The following is a 6,030-nucleotide window of genomic DNA, read 5'->3' as shown; positions in this document are numbered from 1 at the left end:
TTTCCTTCTTTATTATGGTTGAGTAGTATTCCATCATATATACACACTCCACTTTCTTCATCTAGTCATTCGTTGATGATTTCCACGTCTTGGCTATTGTAATAATCCTGCTTTGAACATGGAGGTGAATATGTGTCTTCAGGACAGTGTTTTTGTAACCTTCAGAGATGTACCCAGAGCTGGAGTTTCTGGATCATATGATAGTTCTGTTGTAACGGGAGAATTCTGCTGGGAAGAGGCAGACGGCACGCGCTCGGAGAATCAGAAAAAACTGGTTCAGCACGGGTGTGGAATAAACCAGTTTCTCCGAGCGCGTGCCCTCTGTCTCTTCCCGGCAGAACTCTCCCATTCATTACGCTTCTGGGGCACCGGCCGGGAAGCCGGCAGCCGCGGGGCCCCTGAGCCACCGCTGCCGGGGGCCAGCGAGGGGCCGCTAGTGTCGGGCCCCTGCGATGGGAAGGAAAAGGCGCCTGCCAGCGACTTTGCTGGGCCCCGTCCCTCGCCGGGTTCGACACGGGCGGCCGCCGCTGCGCGCGCGCGGACTCACTGGACGACAGGAAACTCTGCCGGATGTCAGAGCGCGTAAGTGTCCCCGGGGACCCGGGACCGAGTTCAGGCCAGCCTTTAAGGCGGAAGGGGAGCTGGATCACCTCCCAAGCGGCGCGCTCGCCGCACAGGTCAGGGAGCTCCGGGGGGACGCCTTAAATGCTGTGTGGCTGTGCGTGTGAACGACGCGCCCCACGGCATCCGCTGCGGAGCCAGCGTGGGTCCCAGCCTGCGGTTCCGCGGCAGCCGCGCACGGCTAAGGGCCGTATTGGATTCCGGGGGGCACTGTCCCTCCCGCGAGCCCGAGCGCAGTCAGGGGCGTGTACAGACCTGCCAACGCCAAGAGGCGCCTAAATCCCGGCGAGAGGGGCGGCCGGGCGGACAGACGGAAGTCCCCCCTTGCGTGTCTTGGCAGCGCTCGCTGTGGGAGGGCGCTAGCCTGCTAACCCCGGGGCCACTGTTCTGGAATGTATGATTAGGAACCGTACAAAGAGATTCTCGGGAGACCGTGAGGCAAAGTTGACCCCCGGGAGACTGCATACTCTACACGGTAGAGGGGCCCCATTCGGTGTGGGATGGCCCCCCGAGGGCACCCCAGATGTCCTCCGGGCCAGAGCAGTATATAAGGTGGTCACTGGTGACCCAGGCCACCCGGACCAGTTTCCATATTTAGACCAATGGCTGGAAATAGCCCAGATTAAGCCTCACTGGGTCCGGTTCTGCGTCACTAGTCAGGGACAGTGTAAGGTCCTCGTGGCTCAAAGTGAAAGGAAGACTTCGCGGCGAAGACAGAAGCCCCCAGTATTACAGGGGATTCCGAAGATACCCTTTCATTGCCGCCACCGTATGTCCCCAGTGCCCCACTATCTGAAAATGGGAGCCTCATCTACCTGACAGTCCTCCTCCATCCGTCTCACCCCCGCCAGCAGCTGCCCCGTCTCCACTGCCGGGGTCACCAGAACCCATAGCAAGGCATCTCAGATCAGCAGCTCAGGGACCAAGACCCCCGGCAGCAATGCAGATGCCTCTCCCAGAGACAAGGGACCCACAGAGAGTAGGCCCTGATGGAATCCTACGAGAGGGGGGATAAACTTGGATGTCAAGGTCCCACACTCTGTCATCACTCTAATGGACACTAGGGGACAGCATTGGCTAACTCATGCCCAAATGACCCAATACCAAGGGCTACTATGTGCAAACCCACAGGTGAGGCTGGAAGCTGTAAAGACTCTTAATCCTGCCACCTTCTTGCTTACAGCAGCGGGGCCCCCAGAGCATGACTGCCTGGAAGCACTTGATGAGGTCTACTCCAGCCAGCCAGACCTGTCAGACAGACCCCTGCAAAATCCCGACCTCATCCTGTATACTGACAGCAGCAGTTTTATACAGGAAGACAAAAGATACGCTGGATGTGCTGTGGTCTCCGACTTTAAGGTCCTGGAGGCAAAAGCTCTTCCTTAGGGATGGTAAGCTCGAGGGGCAGAACTATGGGCCTTAGGAAAATCCCTGGAGCTCCGTGAAGACAAGCAGGCTCACTTGCACACAGACCCTTGCTGTGCCTTTGCTGCGTCGCGTGCACTTGGGGCTGCATACAAGGAAAGAGGACTCCTCGTCGCCAGGGTAAAGGAATCAGAAACCAAGATGAAATCTTAAACCTGTTAGAAATAGTTTGGGAACCAAAGGAAGGAGCAGTCATCCACTGCAAAGGACACCAGAAATGAAATGTCTCGGTGTCTCAAGGGAACCGTCGAGCAGATGGATTGTCACTGAAGCTAGAAAGTGGCTCCAAACGCAGGCACCAGCTGGGCATCTAGACATAGAAGCTGGGGCGCGAGAAGCCCTGCCAGATGAGGAGCCACGCTAGGACCCAAACAAGGAAGAACCGTCTTGAAAGATACCGACTAGCCTTCCTCCAAGGGTGTAAGGACAGGGGCCAAAAAAGCCCACAAATATGGCTAAGACCACCGAGGTCCTGCAGAAGCCAGATGAGAATCCAGCCGACTTCTATGAAAGGCTATGCGAAGCCTTCAGAATTTATACCCCTTTTAACCCAGAAGCCACTGAGAACCAGCATGTGGTTAATGCTGCCTTTGTAGGACAGGCCCAAACTGACATGGGACTAAAACTTCAGAAACTGGAAGGGTTCGCAGAAAAAGTGCCACTGACCATGGGATCAGACAACGGCCCTGCCTTCATGGCTGAAGTTGTACAGCAGGTGGCAGAAACCTTGGGCATACAGTGGAACTTACACACGGCCTACAGGCCCCAGAGTTCAGGGAAAGCAGAACGTATGAGTTGGACTCTTAAACAGACAATGGCCAAACTCTGTCAAGAAACCAACCTGCCCTGGACTGATTTGCTGCCCATGGATCCCCTGTGGGGGTACTGCACCCCCGGACAAGAATAGGATTCTCCCCTTTTGAGATCTTGTATGAGAGACCGCCCCCACTGGTTAAACTCAAGGGAGATGTTCAGGAACTAGGAGACTTAGAGATCCGTAAACACTTGCAAGGACTAGGAGAGACTGTTCTCGAAGTACACAGATGGGTAACAGATAGGAGACCCATGTCATTGGGAATGACTGTTCACTCCCACAAGCCAGGAGATCAGGTCTGGATAAAAGATTGGAAAAAGGAACCCCTCAAACCAACCCGGAAGGGGCCCTATTTAGTCATCCTAAAGTCTCCCACAGCCCTCAAAGTTGCAGGTCTAAACACCTGAATCCACCACTCCTGAGTGAAGACAGCCCACCTGCCAGATGTTGACCATCAAGAGTGGAGGGCGATCCCCAACCAGGACAGTCCTCTACAAGGCACTCTGAAAAAGACAGCAAAGCCCTGCTCCGATCACGGCGGAAGCTGATCGGTCCACGCACGGCTGAAGCCTGAGGACTCCATCACCGGACCCAGTAACCACTGTTTGCTGGACTGATCCCAGTACTGGACTTTGTCTCCTTGCTTATATTTTCCTGTTAGGGATTTGCCTCACTGTAGTGCTTGGTTGCTGCCTAAAAAGAGCCAGCCATGACCAAAATGAAACAACCCATTATGGGATGTCCGATGGGGAAAGAAAAAAACAAGACCAGGCCCATCAAGAGGCAGTCCAAGAAACAGTTGATCGGGTAAGGCAACAAACACGAGCAAACACCTCTTGCCCTTCCCCAGCACCTGGATCTGCTGGGCCTTGCGACCAGCTCTGAACCTCCCTAAAACCAACACTAGGGTTGCCCACTATCGGAGGTAGCCTCTTCATACATCTGGGAGAGGAAACAGCCGAAGAGCCGAACGTAACTAACTGCTGGGTGTGCGGGGGAGCCCTGATGAATGAAGCCTGGCCGTGGAAAGGCACGGCCACAGACGCCTCCCTCACTGTGCAGTGGAACCAAACCATCAACAAACGGGAGGGTGGGAGGAGTCGCGCCTGGACGCTGGTCTCTGAGGTCGAAGGCCGGGACGGTCTGGTGCGACAAGGAACAAATTACACTTGAGTAGGAGGTGCTCCATGTAGAAGGGTCCTTATCCACAAGGGTTCAGGGAAAACTCAGTGCTGGCCAGAGGCCCCTACTTGGCTCTGAGCCCCTCAAGAGGACAACCAGAAATATAATTTTAGCAGCCCTAACTCAGATCCTGTTACACTTAGCTGCACCCAGAACTCAGGTAACATTACCTCCTTCCTAGCTGTTCCAGGCCAAGATTGGTACTGGACACATCTGAACCCTTCCCGCTCTGATGTCTGGCCAGCCCCGAGGATAGCTTTTCTGGACATGTGGGAACAGAGCCTACTCCCGACTCCTGCCCAACTGGGAGGCACGTGTACAGTAGGGTTCATACAGCCAGGGTTCTTCCTCCTCCCCAAGGCTCTGTGAGACTCGCTGGGAGTCCCAGTCTACGAAGACCTGATCAGAACAAGACGTACCCTTAAACTAGGGGGTAGGCAGAGTTAGGGAGGGGATGAGTGGCCCCCAGCAAGTCATTAAATACTGTGGACGGCCACTTGGGCACAAGATGGCAGCTGGGGATACAGAACCCCAATATACATGCTACATCGAATTATCAGACTCCACGCAGTCCTAGACATCATTACTGATGAAACTGCCACCACCCTGGAACTGCTAGCGAAGCAACAAACTCAGATGAGAAAAACCACATACCAGAATCGCCTGGCACTGGATTCTCTGCTGGCTGAGGAAGGGGGGATATATGGAAAGTCTAACCGAATGGATTGTTGTCCGCAAATAGATTACAATAGAAAAGCAGTAACTGAAATAGCCAAAAATGTCAGAAAAAAAGCTCATGTCCCTGTCCAAAGACGGAAAGGCTGGGATGCAAATAATCTCCATAGGGGATGGTTCCCCTGGACGGGGGGATTAAAGACCCTGATGGGATTACTCCTGGTCATACCGCCTGGATACCTCCTGCTCCCCTGCTTACTGCCTCTCCTAACCTGAACAGCAACAGGCTTCACTGAGGCCACAGTAGAAAAGAAAACCACCTCACAACTGTTTTCAAAGGGGAACCGAGAGCTGAGAAATCAAGAGGAACTGCATGATGATATTCTCTAAGTCTGCTAGAAGGCAGCTTGAGAATCAAGAGCGGGGAATGAGGGGGGAAATCAAACAAGGACAAAGCCCGCATGCTTGCTCTCGGGCACTGCCCGCCGCTGGCTTCTGTGATCTTGCTCTGCTCGCATCCGCCAGCAGCGGGAAAGGGGAAAACCTACTGCTCCCAGCCCCGCTTTGAATGCACAATACCTGGGAGCTTGGCAAGTGTAAGTAAAACCGTCAGAACCCGGCCGGGCGCTCAGCCTTTGGAGGTGGCTCCGCTGGGCCGGCACCAGGGCGGAAAAGCCAGTCGTTTCTGATCCTCTGAGTGCGTGCTTTCTGTCACTTCCCACTGGGCCAATTCTCCTGTTATACTGTGAGCTAACTTTTGAGAAAGCTGCTTACTCTTTCCCATGGTGGCTGTATGAAATTTATGCATGTGTTTCCTCACACCCTTATCAACACTTGTTATTTATTGTCTTTTTGATAATAGCCATTCTAACAGGTGTGAGGTGATATCGCATTGTGATTTTGATTTGCATTTCCTTAATAATTAATGATGTTGAGCATTTTTCATGTAACTGTTAAGCCTTTGTCTTCTTTGGAAAAGTGTTAATTCAGGTTCTCTGCCCAGATCTAATCAGATTTTTTTCTATTGAGTTGTACGAGTTCTTTATATATTTTAGGTATTAACCCTATCAAATAGATGACTTAGAAATATTTTCTCCCATTCTGCTTTTTCATTTTGCTGATAGTTTCCTTTGCTGTGCAGAAGCTTTTTCATTTGATGTAGCTACATTTGTTTATTTTTGCTTTTGTTGCTTTTGCTTTTAGTGTTAAATTAAAAAAAAAAAAAAAAACCTTTGCCAAGACCAATGTCAAGTAGGTTACACCTATATTTTGTTTTAGGAATTTTATGGTTTCAGGTTCTTCAAGTCTTTAAT

Source organism: Vicugna pacos, chromosome 9 (genome assembly GCF_048564905.1).
Source record: "Vicugna pacos chromosome 9, VicPac4, whole genome shotgun sequence".
Taxonomy (NCBI): domain Eukaryota; kingdom Metazoa; phylum Chordata; class Mammalia; order Artiodactyla; family Camelidae; genus Vicugna; species Vicugna pacos.
This window is presented reverse-complemented; position numbering follows the sequence as displayed.